Genomic DNA, 18,507 nt, shown 5'->3' on the forward strand with positions numbered 1-18,507 from the left:
CTGAGTGAGATCTTGATGTGTGGATATTGCATTTGGAACCTCTGTAAATCTTTCCCTCTGCAAGAAAAAATAAAACCCATCAGAGACTCAAACTATTTTCAAAGTAAAACCCATCAAAGTAAAAGCTCTGTGAGGTATTCAATGATTTTTTTCTACCTCCAAAGTACCTAGAGAACCTCTTTACTGTCATGGCACTTCCATAACTACCTATGAAAGAACTCTATGGTACTTTCAAAACTACCTTTGTGAGGTATTCTAGACTCTTTCAAAGATCTAGAGTACCTAAAGAGCCTCTTTACTTTCATGATACTTCCATGCTACCTTTGAAAGGAACTATATGAACTTTTTCTACCTCCAAAGTACCTAGAGAACCCATTTAAACTCGCATGATACCATCAAGACTACCTTTGCGAGGTATTCTAGACTGTTGACAGACACACTAGTATGTTAGTTTGTTGATCAATCGGATGTAGTCTGATAGTCAGTCGGATATGCTTTGTCGGATTTGTTAGGAAATAAGACGTAGCTAAATAGATAATTGAGTAGATTACTTAATGGAGAGAGACAGATTTACATACACGAGATTATAGAGTAGAGAGAGAGAGAGAGAGAGAGAGAGAGAGAGAGAGAGAGTACACACGATATACGTGGTTCACCCAATGTGGGCTACATCCACGGGAAAGAAGTCACTCAATGGCTTTAGTACTTCAAAATAAGTAGTTTACAAAGGGATTATACCCTTAATGGAGCTCCCCCCTTGCTTCACTCTCACCACCTCACACTCACCTTGTTGCATCAACTTCACACTATGAAATGTGTGTAGAAATGGCCTCCTTTTATAGGCCAAAAGAGCTGCCCTCTCTCATGAGAGGCAACCATGTATAGCCGCCCTTGTGTAGATAAGTCCAAATCGGACCCTCCAATCCGCCCATGTGTGACCGCCCTTGAGAAGACAAGTCTGCTTTTGAATTCGGCCACCGGCCATTGAATTTGGCCACCAGCCACCGGCCATTGACTTTCGACCACCAGCCATCGGCCATTGACTACCGGCCACCGGCCAACAGACCGAATGTTTTCCGACCACTTTCCGGCCGCCGTCCGGCCATAATATTCCGGCAAAAAGGAATATTCTAGATTTTTGGCCGTGAAAATTTTGGTTTCCGGCGAGTGATTTTCTTTCACGCACGATGGCTTCTCCTCATAATGGGGGCCTTACAAATGTACGCTTTTACCGGCAGAAAATTACAAGGGTAAATCAGGCTCCATACTTAACAATCTCCCACTTGGAGACTGATCTCCAAACCAAACCTGTGACTACTTTCCATCCTGGCTTCTTATCCTTGAATGCCAATTGAAGATGAGCAAAAGCTTAACTTCTCCTTGTTGACCACCTTTGTAAACATGTCTAGAGGATTTTCACTTGTATGCACCTTTCCTAGCTTTAGTTGTCCCTCTTCCAAAAGAGTGCGTATGAAGTGATATCTCACCTCAATGTGCTTTATCCTCGAATGAAAGGCTGAGTTCTTCGCAAGATGTATAGCGCTTTGGCTATCACTGTACAAGACACAATTGTCTTATTTGAATCCAAACTCTTCTAAGAATCTGTGAAGCCATAGAATTTCTTTACTTTCCTCTGTCATTGCTACATACTCTGCTTCCGTGGGAGAAAGTGAGACCACTTTCTGCAGCTTTGAAGCCCAGCTTACTGCTGTGCCTCCAACCGTGAAGACATAGCCAGTAGTGCTCCTTTGAGTATCTTTGTCACCTGCTATATCTGCATCAGCATACCCTTCTAGAAAAATATCAGTTCCTCCAAAATACAAAGCATTTGTTGTTGTCCCTTTTAGATACCTAAGTATCCACTTCACAGCTTGCCAATGCTCTTTACCTGAGTTGTCCATGAACCTACTCACAACTCGCACTGCATGTGCAGTGTCTGGCCTTGTCCAGACCATAGCATACATTAGAGAACCTATTTCTGCAGCATATGGAACTTTAGACATATAGGCTATCTCCTCTTGTGTCTTTGGACACATATCCTTCGTTAGTTTAAAATGACTAGCCAAAGGTGTAGAAACTGGTTTTGCATTTTGCATTACAAACCTTTCTAGTACCTTCTTGATGTAATCTTCTTGAGATAGCTTTATTGTCTTCTTCGTCCTGTCCCTTGATATTTTCATACCAAGTATCCTCTTTGCAGCACCTAAATCTTTCATTGAAAAAGATTTAGACAGCTCCTCTTTTAGGTCTTTGATGTCCTGCATATTAGCACTTGCAATCAACATGTCATCAACATACAACATTAAGATGATGAATTTCCCATCTCCCAAATTCTTCGTGTAGATGCAGTGATCCGAGCTGCATCTTGTGAATCCATGATCCAACATCCACCAATCAAACTTCAAGTACCATTGTCTTGATTCTTGCTTTAAACCATACAAGCTCTTCTTTAATCTGCAAACCATTTTCTTCTTACCTTTTACTTCATACCCCTTTGGATGAAGCATGTAGATTTCCTCTTTTAGGTCACCGTGAGGGAATGCCGTATTTACATCCATTTGCTCAAGATTTAGATCATGAGCAGCCACAAGGCTTAAGACAAGCTTAATTGAGTTTATTTTTACAACAGGAGAAAATATTTCATTGAATTCAATACCTTTCTTTTGAGAAAACCCTTTTACCACAAGCCTAGACTTGTACCTTTTCTTCCCACCTTCTTCTTCCTTCAGCTTGTACACCCATTTGTTTTGAAGTGCCCGCTTACCTTTAGGCAACTCAACCAACTCCCATGTTTGGTTGCGATGTAGTGAGTCCATCTCCACTTGCATGCTCTTCGTCCATTCTTCTTTGGATTCATGTTGCATAGCTTCTTCGTATGATTTGGGCTCTCCAGAATCTCAGATCAAGAGATGGTTGAAGGAAGGAACAAACCTTTCTGGAGGTATACTTGCTCTTGTAGATCTTCGGGGAATAGGTTGAGGCTCCTCATTTGGTTGACATTGTTTCACATTGTCACCGTTTGCAATCCTTGAGTCTTCACCGTCCTCAAGCTCCATGTACTCATCACCTGTTTCTTTTGTTTGTTTTCTTTCCAAGTAATATTTGTACATATTTTGTTCGTTAAAAATTACATCTCTACTCCTTAAGATTTTACCATCTTCAGGATTCCATAGGCGATACCCAAAGTCACCTTCTCCATAGCCAATGAAGAAACACTTTTTGGACTTTGCATCTAGCTTTGATCTTAGGCTTCTATCTATGTGCATGAAAGCCTCACACCCAAACACTTTGAGAAATGCATAATTCACCGGTTTACCTGTCCATGCCTCTTCCGGAACTCCCCCATCCAATGCCGTTTAGGGTGACCGATTGATTAAGTACACAAACATACTTACAGCTTCCGCCCAAAGCTCAAGCGGTAGGCCTGCATGTAGCCGCATGCTTCGTGCTCGCTCCATGATTGTCCTGTTCATCCTTTCCGAAATCCCATTTTGTTGAGGTGGCCTTGGGGTTGTCCTTTGCCTCCAAATGCCATTGCTAGCACAAAAGCTTTCAAAAGCTTGGCTACAATATTCGCCTCCATTGTCGGATCTGAGGCATTTAACCTTGGTACTTGTTTCATTCTCCACAAAGGCTTTCCACCTTTGAAATATGGAAAATACACCCGATTTATTCTTCATGACATAAACCCATGTTTTTCTAGTCGCATTGTCTATGGATGTCACATAGTACAATGAGCCACCAAGTGATGGTGTACTTGCAGGACCCCAAACATCAGAATGAACCAACTCAAGTTTTTTATTTTCTCTTTCGTTTCCTGATTTTTGAAATTTTACCCTCTTTTGTTTACCATAAACACAATCTTCACAGAACTCTAAGTCCACTTATTTCAAACCTGATAGAAGCTTCTTTGTTTGAAGGATTTGCATTCCTTTGGCACTCATATGTCCAAGTCGGTAGTGCCACACCGCACTGTCAACTTCTATAGTTGTTGCACAAGCTGAAGGTTGCGTGCTAACAGTACACAAGTAAAGTGTACCGACCTTTTCTCCCTTGGCAACCACCAAAGATCCCTTTGAGATCTTCCACTGTTTGTTTCCGAATGCAATGTTGTGACCTTCATCGTCCAATTGTCCTGTAGAGATTAAATTTTTGCAAAGAGAAGGAACATGCCTAACATCTTCAAGCTTCCATTCATTTTCGTTAGAAGTTTTGACAGAAACTGTACCTTTGCCGACAATCTCACAAGCTTCATCATCTCCCAAGTATACATACCCAAAATTACCTTTGGTGTAGTCTTGGAAATGTTGCTTGTGTGGTGTCGCATGGAATGAAGCCCCGGAGTTTACTATCTAGGAATTAGACACATTGTCTAATGAGAGAATTAGAGAATCTTGCTCTACTTTACCTGCCACATTGGCCTCCGATGTTGGCTTGTTGTCTGGAGGCTCTGTCTCCTTCTTCTTCTTGGACCAACAATCCTTCTTGACGTGGCCCTTCTTGCCTCGGAGTTCCAACATTCAAGGACTGACTTTGTGCGTGACTTGCTCCGCCTTGAGTGATCATGACCCTTTTGGTTTTTGAACCTCTCCTTAGGCCTTCCTCTTGTTTCCACTGATAGTGCAGCACTTGACGATTCTTTGTACTTCTCCTTCGCATTTCCTCGTTTAGGAGAACACCCACAACATCATCAAACTTAAGAGTATTTGTACCAGAGATAGAATTATTTACAGCCATCACAAGGCTGTCCCAAATATCCTGTAGAGATGATAGTATAAGGAGAGCTCACACTTCATCATCGAAATTGATTTTCAGCGATCGAAGTTGACTTATGTTTGTGTTAAAGTCATTTAGGTGTTCTGCAACTAAACCATTCTCTGTCATCTTTAGATTGAACAAGAGCTTCATAAGAAATACCTTACTGGATGCCGATGGTTTCTCGTAGAAGTCGTCAAGTGACTTCATCAAGTCCTCCGTGGTCTTCATCTCCGAAACATTGAAGCCCACAGTTGACGCCAAGCTTAACCGGATTGTTCCCAGTGCCTTTCGATCAAGGACAATGCTTCATCTGCCATCGTTGCAAGCTTCTTGGCAAGACCGCCTAGTGGAAAATAGAGGTCCTTCTAGTAGAGATAGTCTTCAATCTGAATCTTCCAATGTTGGTAGTTTTTTTCGTTGAACTTCTCAATCTTGAGCTTCCCTTCCTCCGCCATAACTCCCACTCAATTCAAGGAATCCTTTCCTTGAGATAATTTAGCTACGAGAAAACCTTCCTCTGATACCAGTTGTTTGTTAGGAAATAAGACGTAGCTAAATAGATAATTGAGTAGATTACTTAATGGAGAGAGACAGATTTACATACACGAGATTATAAAGCAGAGAGATAGAGAGAGTACACATGATATATGCGGTTCACCCAATGTGGGCTACATCCACAGGAAAGCAGCCACTCAATGGCTTTAGTACTTCAAAACAAGAAGTAGTTTACAAAGGGATTATACCCTTAATGGAGCTCCCACCTTGCTTCACTCTCACCACCTCACACTCACCTTGTTGCATCAACTTTACACTATGAAATGTGTGTAGAAATGGCCTCCTTTTATAGGCCAAAAGGGCTGCCCTCTCTCATGAGAGGCAACCATGTGTAGCCGCCCTTGTGTAGATAAGTCCAAATCGGACCCTCCAATCCGCCCATGTGTGACCGTCCTTGAGAAGACAAGTCATATTATTCCGGCCGCCGTCCGGCCATAATATTCCGGCGAAAAGGAATATTCTAGATTTCTGGCCGTGAAGATTTTGGTTTCTGACGAGTGATTTTCCTTCACGCACGATGGCTTCTCCTCATAATGGGGGCCTTACAAATGTGCGCTTTTACCGCAGAAAATTACAAGGGTAAATCAGGCTCCATACTTAACAGGATTGTAGTAGATCGGATTATGCTTAGTCGGATTATGCTTAGCTCTCTACGCATGTAATGGATACGACTGGAAATGGTTTGAGGTTGTAGTTCTTTCTTGATGAATATAGTGGATCTGATGTTCTATTCTGGTTTGTATTCTTGCTCTATTATGTTTCTGTTGTGAATTACTTGTTGTATCTGAATATAGTTTGAGTTATGTGAGGTCAAGAGTAGTATTTTAGCTGAGTTTTCTCTCTGTTGATGAACCACAACACATTTGGTGATCCCGCTGAGCCATTGAAGTTTCCAACACATTTGGCGATCCTGTGGGTTATGTCCTCTTTTCTGAGGTCGTAGCAGTTGCTCTTATGGATGTTTTTTTGGGATGATGCATGTCTGAGAGGGGTAGGAGATTTTCTTGCATATAATACGCGAGGGCTCAAGCCAAAACAGGTAACATAGATCCATTTCATTATGATGTTGTTCCTGATGATGATGGAATTGATCCACCACCTAAAGAACCGCTGTTAAATCTTGGTGTGGAGAGTTCTGGCGTAGCAGAGAGAAGGGCAGTGAGGCAATTTGTTGGGGTGTTACTCTTGACAGGAGCACCTGCAAGAAGTAGAATATGACTCCACTTTGAGGGTTTCTAACAGGCAAAGACCTACAAGAATCCCAAATCCTATCCCCATGGCCCAGCCACCTGCGCAGATTAAAGCAGTGAAGTTCAATGGAAAGTCTAAGGAAGATGCAGATTGTCACGTGCTGCAATTTGAAACAAGATGGCAAGCGAGTGGATATCAGATGATGTACAGATCCTATCAAATTACAGCAATTTGCAGCTACATTGGAAGGTAAGGCCATGAGTTGGTTTAGCCAATATGGTATGTCTCACTTTGCTACTTACAATGCACTTAGAGAATCCTTTTTACAAAGGTTCAGAAAGGAGAAAACCTCTACAGACATTTTGAGAAAACTGCGTCGTATCAAACAAGGTACCATGCTTGTGGAGGATTTTGCTTAGAAATTCAAGACTTTTGTTGAAAGATTACAGGGTAATGAAAGACCCACTGATGAGATGTTAGTTGGATATATTTTGAAAGGTTTAAGGAGTGGTTTTAAGAATGTTGTGGCCAGTATTGATATTGCAGGTGGTTTTAATAACTTGGTATAGGCTGCATCCAGAGTTGAGAAAAGGCTTGGCATGACCAAGTCTAGCAAAAGAGGAAGCAAGGATTTTGAATCTGGTTCAGGATTAGGTACAACTTCTTCTTCAGAATGTGATTCAAAGAATTCATCTAATGAGGAGGATCAGAAGAAGAAGAAAAAGAATCCTGATAAGAAAAAGAAAGATAAGACTGATGTTGATGTTGATTTGATTCAACAGTTAAAGAATATCGGATATTTAGTAATTGCTACTAAAGAGAAAAGTATTGTGAAATTTGTGAGAAGGATGGCCATACAACTACTCAATGTTGGTATAATCCAAAACAGGGGAATAAACCACCTTCTAATACTGGTAGAGGTACTGCTTCAACTGAGGCTAATCAAGTGGCTCCATTCAGAGGCAGACCACCTGGTTAGGGAAATCAGAGAGCACTTGGGAGAAACCAAGATAACAATCAAAGAAGACCCCAAGGGGTGATGCCTTGTGTCTACTCTGGTGATCCTAATCATTGGGTTGGACTCCGTTGTGCATTATGGGTAAAACATAGAGAAGAAAGATGTATTCGAGTTGTTCCTTTTAATCAGGAGAACCAACAAGCAGGTCCTCCATAACCTCCCCAGAATCAACCTTAGACACAAGCTAACGTCATTATTATTGATATTGCGATTTATCAGGGACCGGAAAATGGATCCGATTTAGTAGTACAGATTGACGATTATGAAGAGGAGGAAATTAGTTGCAATAATCTAGAGCACTTGGATCAAGAGATTGAGGTATTAGTTGTAACAAGGTCCAAGACCAAGGGTCCTATTGATTGGGAGCAGCAAAAAGGGGTACAAGATCAGGTGCATAAGCATGTTCAGAAGGAGCAACAGCATCAGATTTTGGAGGATAATTTTGATTCTTCTAATGAATCACAACAACACTAGCAAAGGGTTGAAGTATTGGAAATTGATTGGTTTAAGGTACTCATTAATTCTCCTTTACATTTATCTTTGGATCATATGTGTTCTATAGTTCCAGCCTTTAAAAAAAGGTTGTTGCATAAACTACTGGGTAAGCACTATGAAGTTCCAACTCGGCAAATACGGGAACCTGCTATGAATACAATTCGTCCTTCTGATGTGGATTTTGTAGTTCATGTTATTAAAGTTATCTCACAAGACAGGGTATTTGATGAGGTTATGTTGGATGGAGGATCTAAAGTCAATATTTTACATGAGTCAGTGTATCTTACAATGGGCTTGGGGAAGTTGGAACCAACACCTTTTCAAGTCAAAATGTCATATCAGAGAAGGGTCCACCTCTTCCATTCAGATTGCAGGTATGCAGTTTCAAGTCAATTTTGTAGTACTAAGGATGAAGGAAGGAGATACTTCTTATGAAATGTTGCTGGGAAGGCCTTGGTTCAGGTTAGCCAAAGTAAAACAAGATTGGGGTGAGAATCAGGTGGTTGGGTAAATAGGTACTCACTATTCCTATGTTGGGGAAAAAGCATATTCCTGGCAAAGAAAGTCTAGTGTTTTCCCAATCTATTAATTTGGCTGCAGAGGTGGAAGATGATGAGGAGGAAGCCTTTTTGCAGGCTAATCCAATTGTTGTTCCAGTTTTTGAGGTTGATATTGCAGGTATCTTGGAAAAGGAATAAGAACTTGAAGAGAATGTTGATGAACCTATTTTGGGTCAGGAAATTCAGGAATCCGACATACTCACATTAATGGATCAGAGTGTAGCTTCTAGTTCAAAAGAAGTTGTTGAACAGGAAGAAAAGGATGCCAGAGACATGGTGGAGAATATCTACAGCAAAAGGTTTGGCTGTAAAAGAGTTCAGCAAGATGAATTGAAGGAATTAAATTTGGGAATTGAGGATGATCCTAAAATGGTCAAGGTCTGTATCTATGTGGATGGAGAATAACTACAGGATTTTTTGCAATAGTTATTGGAGTATAAGGATGTATTTCCTGGGATTACTCAGATGTCAAAGGGATTGATCCAATGTTGCATCAGCATCATATTAATTTGAGAGAGGATGCAGTTCCGGTTATATTTCATGTTGACCACCAAGCTTTGTTATATCTTATCAAGAAGCCTTTACTTATAGGAAGGTTGGCAAGGTGGATGTTGCTTTTACAGGAGTTTGACTTTGTGATTGTACATACACCTGGAAAAGAGCATGCAATAGCTGATTATTTAAGTCAAATTGAGAATGGAGAAGAACCTATAGTTCAAGATGAGTTGCCAGCTATAGCATTATTTGAAGTACAAAGTTCTATTTCTGATTCTTGGTATGATCAGATACTGATTTTCTTAACTGATGGTATCAAGCCCACTGAGTTTTCTACAGATCAAAGGAGAAAATTTTCTCTTACTAGTAGATCTTTTCTGGTTATTGTTGTAGCCTTTTATAGGAAAGGAATAGATCAAGTAATTAGGAGAGGTGTACCTGATTTTGAGTAGTTAGCTGTGTTGCAAGAAGCTCATTTTGGGGCAGCAGGAGGTCATTTTTCAGGTGACATTACAAGTAAAATGATTTTACAGGTTGGTTTATGGTGGCCTACTGTATTAAAGGATGCTCATTCCTATGCTAAGAGTTGTGTGGTATGTCAGCAATTTGGTCAGCATGATTCTAGGAACAAGATGACAGATCATCCTATTTTACCATTGGAACCATTTCAAAAGTGGGATATTGATTTTGTTGGGCCTTTAGAACCTACTACTAGTAAAGGGTGCAAGTATATTTTGGTTGCCACTGATTACTGTACTAAGTGGGTGGAAGTTGTTGCTTTAAAAGACAATAAGGCTCAAAGTGTAGCTAAGTTTCTATATCACAACATTATGACCAGGTTTGGATGTCCTGTTGAGTTGGTAAGTGACATGGGGACACATTTTTTGAATGAAGTTATTTCTGAGCTTACCAAAACTCACATGATTATGCACAAAAAATCTACAACTTATCATCCTCAGGAAAATGGACAGGCTGAGAGTACCAACAAAACACTTATTAGGATTTTGAAGAAGATTGTTCAGGAGAATAAGAAGGACTAGGATGAAAAGTTGGATTCTGCTTTATGATCTTTCAGAATAGCCTTTAAGGTAGCAAGTATGACTCCTTTCAGATTGGTCTATGGTCTTGAAGTTGTGGTGCCTATGGAGTTTGTGGTCCCTAGTCTCAGAGTTACTGTTGAGAAGATGACTCCTAAATTATCAGTTCAGCACAAAAGTAAGTATTTGATGTAATTGGAAGAAGACAGGTTGGTCAGTTCTTACATCATAGAGGTCATTTAGAGAAGAAGGAAAGCTTGGATCATTATGAATGTAAAGTTCAAAGTTTTTCAGGTTGGAGATTGGGTTATGCTTTACAATTCCAGGTTGGGTCCTCATCCTGGTAAGTTGAATCTAAGATATAAGGGACCTTATCAGATTGTTCAGGATTTGGGTCAAGGTACATTTGTTGTGGCTGATGTCTTTGAAACTAGAGTGGAAAAGCCTGTAAATGGTTTCAGGTTGAAGAAATTTCAAGGAAAGCCACCTCATCTAGATTGGCTTCAATCTACTGTTGTAGATTCTACCTTGTGTGAAGTTTTCGGATTCTTGCATAATCCAAGAGAGCAAGCCATTGTTGAAACTTCTTTTCAAAATATTGGGGTTCCATTCAGGTACTAGGTTGGATTTTGCTCAAATTGTGTTGGATCGAATATTTTAAACAGTGTTTGAATTTGAAAAATGGACTTGAATCACGTGAGAAGTATTCTCCACTTAACGTTATTATGAATGTGAGGGAAGGATCAATCACCTCACTTAATGTCCTGTGCAAGTGTGTTTGTGTGACTAATCACGTCCATCAATCTTACATGTAGCCACAACAGCCTTTCAAGGTTTTTTTGCCCTTTACACCCATCATGTCATGAGCTAAACCAGCTCCATCTATGAAGCCTTCCCCTGATGATGATCATGGGGAACCGTGCAAGTTGCGACCACGGAGGAAAGGAGCTACCATGCGATTAGACATCTCAGACCTGGAGGATGAAGCCGACTTACCACCTGCGAGGATGCAAATCCTTTGTCTTCCAACAAGATGGTATAGAGTTTGATGGACCCTTTCACAGATTCTAAAGTAGAAAGTGATTGTCAAGCTAACAGAAATATACAGTGGTTGAAGAGTAATGGCTTGTATGATTTTGCAACTTTACCTTGGGCTCAATGGAGAGCCAACATCTATGCAAAGACCCAGGTGGAGTTATCGAGGAAAACAAGGGGAGAAATTTCAAAGAAGCTAACTTTGAGTCTGGGGCTAATCTCTGAGGTATTTCAGTTACGTTTGACTTCTATTGCAGTAGCTCCTAGATGTTCAGATGATGATTTAAAGAAGGAATTTGGTCCTAGAGAGGGAGGAAAACAATACTACATGCTTAAGAATGTTTGTTATTGCAGAAGGGAAGTGGTTTCTCGAAAGAGTGTTCTTTGGGAAAGTATGAGTATACGTCAAAAGATAATTATGCTCCTTTGTGTTTTGTTGAAAGTGGTGAAAAGGTAAGTTGGGCTCATTAGGTTTATGCCAGATTTCATGCAGAAACTTTCAGTACTGACAAAAGGAAAACTCAGTCTAGCAGTAGATTGTTTGCGTTTTTGTCAGCATTATTTTCTTTTGCGATGAGGGTGGATGTAGGTGAGGTGCCTGTGCCTAACAAGAGTCTAATCATTGAGTTAGAAGAGGTGCCTGATCAGAGGAAACAATCTAAAAAAATCAGATGTACCTACAACATTAGCAGAAAAAGTAAAGACTTTTTAGGACTTACTTGCAACTGGTTACTCAGAAGAAGAAGCTAGGAAAGTTTTTTTTAATCCTTACCAGAAGATGATGTTGGGTGACTTGTTCATGGAGCTAGATGTGGAAGCTCAGACTCCTAGTAAAGTCATTAGGAAAACTTTCTCAATACCTAAGAAGAGGAGGTTGGATGCTACTATTCAGGATGTAGCTAAATCATTGGATTTTTTTGAAGTTGGGCCAAGTTTTTCAAAAGTACCTGAAACTGCTATTTTTGATGTACCTACAGCTGTCAAAATGTTAAAAGCTTTGCATGGTTTTGTTATTCATCAACAATAGCAAATGGAAGAGTAGTTGTAGAATGTAGCAGAATCAGGAGTATCTCAAGTCTTGTTGCAATTAAAAATAGATTTAGCAGAGGCCTTGAAACTAGAGTTGGAGGAGGTGAAGGGGACACATAAAAAAGAGTTGCAGAGTCAATTGCAGCTACATCAGCATGAAATAGCTAAAGTAAAGATGTCCTTGGGTATGTTTCAGGATTGGACCAAGGAATTAGAAGGCAGGGTAAATTTTGAGTTAGAACAAATAGATGGGAGAAATACAAAATTACAAGTTGAGAATGAAATGTTGCAGTAGAGGTTAAAGCCTTTGGAGGAATTGTAGAAATAGGTTTTAGCTCATGAAGAGATATTTGTCACTGGAGTTCTTATGGATGAAGGAGATTTGAATGTGGTGAGACAGCACCTAGTGGAAGGAATATAGGATGTCTGGAAAGCTATGAGGGAGAGATTGACTTCTATAGTCAAATATCCCTATGAAGTTGTAAAAAATGGTTTTGTGAGTACTTATGAAGCTTATTTTTTACAGGAGATATAGCAAGTGAAGAAGGAGAAAGACTTTGTTTACAACAGCTTGAGGAATACAAAATATAGGGTTTGCATAAGGATGAAGCACAGTTATTGAAATCAGATTCTGAGCAGAAAGAATTGATTGATGTGTCTGTCCAAACTTTGGAGACAGATGATAAAGTTCAGAAGTCAAGTGCTGAGGAGGATCTAGTGGAGGCTGAACCTGAGTAGGTGTTTGAAGTTGTTCAAAATGTTGGAATACAAGATATGACTGAGGTGTTGAAAGATCATGGTATGTTGGAACCAACATCTAAAATTCTGTTTGAAGATGTTGTTAAACCTGATTCTACAGTCTAGGGTGGTCTAAGCTCAATTCTTTTTTGTCTATTTCTTTTTATCAAGGGATATATGGATTCGAGTCAGATTTCTCAAAAATCCACCACAGGGTCGTGCCATGTGTTGACATGCACACTAGTATGTCAGTTTGTTGATCAATTAGATGTAGTCTGATAGTCAGTTGAATGTGCTTTTTTGGATTGTAGTGGATGGTATTATGCTTAGTCGGATTGTAGTAAATCGGATATTTAACAGTTGGTTGTATTCCAAGATTGAGGTTGTTATAACCATATTCAAGTAAAGCAAGCATATAAGCTCACTCTACGCATGTAATGAATATGACTGGAAATGGGTTGAGGTTGTAGTTCTTTTTTTATGAATATAGTGGATCTGATGTTCTGTTCTGAGTTGTATTCTTGCTCTACTATGTTTCTTCTGTGTATTACTTGTTGTATCTTAATATAGTTTGAGTTATGTGAGGTCAAGAGTAGTATTTCAGTTGATTTTTCTCTGTGTTGATGAACCACAACCTAGAATCTTTCAAAGATCCAGAGTACCTAAAGAGCCTTTATAATATCACGGTACTTCCATGACTAACTTTGGAAGGAATTCTATGACTTTTCTCTACCTCCAAAGTTCCTAGAGAACCTCTTCATTCTCATGGTAAATAACTACCTTTGAATATAACTCTATGGTACTTTCAAGACTACCTCTGTGAGGTATTTTGGACTCTTTCAAAGATCCAAAGTACCTAAAGAGCCTCTTTACTGTCATGGTACTTCTATGACTACCTTTGAAAGGAACTCTATGAACTTTTTCTACCTCCAAAGTACCTAGAGAACCCATTTAAACTCGCATGGTGCTTTTAAGGCTACCTTTTTGAGGTATTCTAGACTCTTTCAAAGATCTAGAGTACCTAAAGAGAATTTTTACTATCATGGTACTTCCATGACTACCTTTGAAAGAAACTCTATGACTTTTCTCTACATCCAAAGTTCATACATGTGAAACTTTAGGAGCATACCTATGAATCATCAAGCAAATGTATTGGATGCTTTATGTAAAATTTTTTGCCAATCGTTTCCGACACACATCTTTTTTTGTTTGGTGACACTCTTGTCTCTGTTTGCCAAAAGGAAAAAACAACGTCTTTTATCACCTGTGTGATGGTGGAACTTTGATGTAGTTAATGACTACATAATTAATTGCAAAGGAAATGCACTAGCCTCAACCTATTTTAACCGCGAATTGGCTGCTGCAAAGTTTTACCGATGCAATCCAGTAAATTTGGCCATCTTGGATTTGCTAATAGATCTTGATGGATCTCCTTCACTATTCACCAACATCATGCAGACAGCTCTTTTAATCTCCATCTCCTCTTTAGACATGGATGCTTTGATTTTAGTAAAAGTGCCTCGAATATTGGATAGTATTGACTTCTCAAATGCATGATGCAAACGTCTAAAAGCTGGCATCCCCAGAAGACATTGAAAGGTAGTTTTCTTAGCATCAAAGTCATGCCTTTTGCTGCTTCTTGCCAGCATTTTGAGACTTTCATGCAAACCTGATTCACATCTTCTATTGACCTTGAACCTAATGCATCACTTTCTCGTTGTCTCCTACGGCTCTCTCTTTTCATCATAGACCAATATTCTCACATCCGATGGTTTCCTTCATGGAAAATTGTGAATGAGTCTTCCCTGTGGTAATTGTGAGCCATGTCATCATGAAGTGGATTGTATTGCGTATGATGTTGAAAGTACTCAGAGCCATGCAATGTACTTGGAGGTGGCTTGTCGTGCATAATTTCTCTTCCAAACATCCAACATGGCAATTGTGTGGAGGTAGTTGCTGGTGCAGAACATGCTCTCCCAAACTGCTGAAATCGACATTCCACAAAAGGTGACAATCGAGTGGAGGCTCCTACTCGGACACAACCTGTTGGCCAATCTCCTAGTGCAACATCTCCATCCCGATCTCTTGGACCATAGTCTCCACACCTTATGAAAATTCTCCACAAGGTCCCTATACAACTTCCTGATTCAATTTTCCCTCTGAGAGAGAGAGAGAGAGAGAGAGAGAGAGAGAGAGAGAGAGAGAGATTGTAGACTACTGAAGGGGTAGGTAGAGAGTCTTGCCTTCGACTAAATCAAGAACCATTAAAGTGGTTGGCACAACGCCTTTAGAAATATTGAATATATATCTTTTGGCTTTTGAAAAATGCCAACAAAACACCATCCAAGAGTGCCTCACAAGAAGTGTCAAGGACACTACTTTTTGCGCCACCAACCCATGCTTTAACCCCTCTCTCTCAAGGCATGCTCAAAGCATTCCTTTCTTCTCCTCATCCTCCTCCTCCTCCTCCTCCTGTGTGTGTGTGTGTGTGTGTGTGTGTGTGTGTGTGTGTGTGTGTGTGTGTGTGTGTGTGTGTGTGTGTGTGTGTGTGTGTGTGTGTGTGTGTGTGTGTGTGTAATGGAATTGGCTATTTAACTTGAGAGTAGCAGAAATTAATGAGAGTACTTCTGAGAAATGACTTTGTGAGCATAGCGGGTGAACATAATTGAAGATAGAAACATAATCATAGCAATTAGTTAACTTGGCATGAACAATACTTTTGCAAGAGAGAGATCAAGAGAGAGAATTTAGAGAACATGACAATAGTTGAGGATTGGATTTATGTGGAGCCAGTCTCCCCTCCAATAGGCATTTGTATTATGATTTCTCCCATTAAGAGAGACTTGTTACAATACAATCTTTGTGTTCCTTGTGACCTAGGTGATGCAATGAAGATGGAAAGCTTCATGCATCACAAGCATAACATAAACTTGAAGAAAGCTTTAACTATTTCAATCCTGAGTCCCAAGACCTCAAACACCTTCGAAGGTGGAGAGAGCTAGCAAGGAATGAGTGTACGGAAGAGGAAGAAACATTTTATAGGAGAAAGAATTAGTTCCTCACTTATAATAACTCTTCTTGCTAGCATACATAATAGCATAGTAATGAAGAAGAAGGAGAAGCTTAAGCATTAAAGCATGGCTCTTGGTTGGATTTGCACTCCATAGCCAAGAGTGTTGGTGTAGGCTCTCAACCTCTACTTTCTTGGAGAAGGAGAGGGGGCTCTTGCACTTTGCATAGCACACAATGAGAGTGTTTGTGAGTGTGTGTGAGTGAGTATACGTATACCCCCTAAGCAACCCCCTAGCTTGCTTGGGTCGACCCCCCCCCCCCCCCCCCCCCCCCCCCATTGTAGCTCATGCTTGAAGCTCATTGGACCCCTCCAGGCCTAGCCAATCACAAGCAGGAGGCATTACAAGCAGCAAGGGTAGCCTTGGGACAAGTGTCCCCCTTTCCCCTTTGAGAGAGAGGACTTGATAAAGGCAAAATCAATTAATTAAATCTCCTAAATTATCATTGTACCCCTTGGGTGGCCAATCAATATGCTTTAAGCACACCATGAGGGCAACATGAGGAGGAACTTGACAAGTGTCCCTTTTGCTTTCTTTATACCATGCCTGCCTTGTGTGAGTGTGTGGGTGTTCTCTTTCATCCCCCCTCTTGTAGGTCTCGCCCCTTCCTTGTAGGGATTGAATCTTGACCTTTTGACACCTCAAGACCCTCATGCATAGGCCCTGTTCCCACCACAAGCTTGGCCCTTAAGCACTTTAAGCTTGGGCTGGGTTCTCACCTCAAAGTGCAACCCTAGCATCTCAATCATGTCAAGCATCTCAATCATCAAGCACCTCAAGCATCTCAAGCACCTCAATCACCAAGCACCTGAAGCACCTCAGTCATCAAGCATGACAAGCACCTCGAGCTGGGTCGGGTTTCCGCCTCAAGCTCAGTCCTAGCTTACCTAAGGTCAAAGGACTTTTACACACATTATTGGAGGTCTTCTATGAAGCTAACCGTAAGGTATTATGCTCCATTGGTTAGCCTTGCTCTTTGATAGACCAATTCTCATTTGGTCCCCTTTACCATTGGCCCCGTGTTGAGATAGATCTATAAGCACCTGTCTATATCTTAACCCTTGTTCCCGTTTATTCTCCCACATTAAGTGATCAGTTGAATATGAGAAAATCATTTGGATTGGTTAGATATTAGATATTAGATTTTATGACATTGCCTCTCTCTTGAAATCATAGTTGTCCTCGACTGTGAAGTAGAAGAGATAAATCCTTAGTCATTAGTCAATTTTACTTAGCGGATAGAGGGTCCCTTTTTACCCTACGATATATTTCCAAGCTGGATGACTAATCCATTTGGTGCTTGGGAGACATAGCTGCCGCAAGCATGTCTTCTCTTTAGTCCATTTCAATCTCCCAAAGTAGAGTGACAAATTCTACTTGGTGTTTGAGAGACATCGTCATCACAAACATGATTCTAAGCATGCATACTAGTTAAATTTGTGCACAATTAAAAAGAGGACTAGTCTTATAAGACAAAAACATGAGTCATTTAAAAGAAATTTGTACATTTGCTTACTCTAATGTAGCATTGTAAGCATTGACAAGGTTCATACTATCCTTAAGCTGTATTCCTTGCATCCATCTAGCATCTTCAAAAGGATAATTTTTTAACTTAATAAGATATCGTCGGATTATCTTACCATGTCTTAGTACCTTGTCTTCATGCCGAAGGATAGCTTCAAGTTGTAGCACCTCTTCTTGGTCTTCAACTTCGGGAGGGTCTTCAATAATTGGTTCACTTGGTGGCTTTCCTTTGTAGGGCTTAAGGTTGTAGCACCTCTTCTTGGTCTTCAACTTCGGGAGGGTCTTCAATAATTGGTTCACTTGGTGGCTTTCCTTTGTAGGGCTTAAGTAGGCTTACATGAAGGCATTGTGTATGAGCCAATGGTTGGGCAACTTGAGTTGACAAGACGTCTCATTGATGGGCTTCAAGATTTGGAAAGGACCATAGTACCTTTTTTGCTAGTTTAGCATAATACTTTTGATGGCCCGTAGAATTTTTTGCCCGTCGTTTGCTTTCATCGAGCCTTAGGAAACTTGAGTAAGACCCAATCATTTTCTTTAAACATTAAGGCCCTTCTGTGCTTATCAACTGTAGCTTTTTGCCTTTGTTGAGAGATGGATATAGCCTCGTTAATCTTTTGAAAAGATTCTTATAGATCATGGCTATACTCATCGGCGACGAAGATCTTCCCATGTACTTTGAGTAGAAACGGACTTTTAGGTATTCCCTCAATGATCTCAAAAGGTGCTTTTCCCGTAGAAGTATGTATAGTATTATTGTAGGCATACTGTACAACAGGTAAGGACTTTTCCCAAGTACTTTTCCCATTGTGAACATTGATCTACTTCAGTAACATAAGTCTTGAGTAGATCGAGTATCGTAAGATTAATTGGCTATCTCACTTTGGCCATCCGTTTGTGGGTGATAGGCCAAAGAGAAATTCAATTTTGTTCCTAGATTTTCAAAGAGACCTTTCCAGAAATTATTGGTCATTCTAAGATTTCTATCTCACACGATAGAT

This window comes from Adiantum capillus-veneris, chromosome 1, assembly GCF_014529385.1.
Source record: "Adiantum capillus-veneris isolate H3 chromosome 1, ASM1452938v2, whole genome shotgun sequence".
Taxonomy (NCBI): domain Eukaryota; kingdom Viridiplantae; phylum Streptophyta; class Polypodiopsida; order Polypodiales; family Pteridaceae; genus Adiantum; species Adiantum capillus-veneris.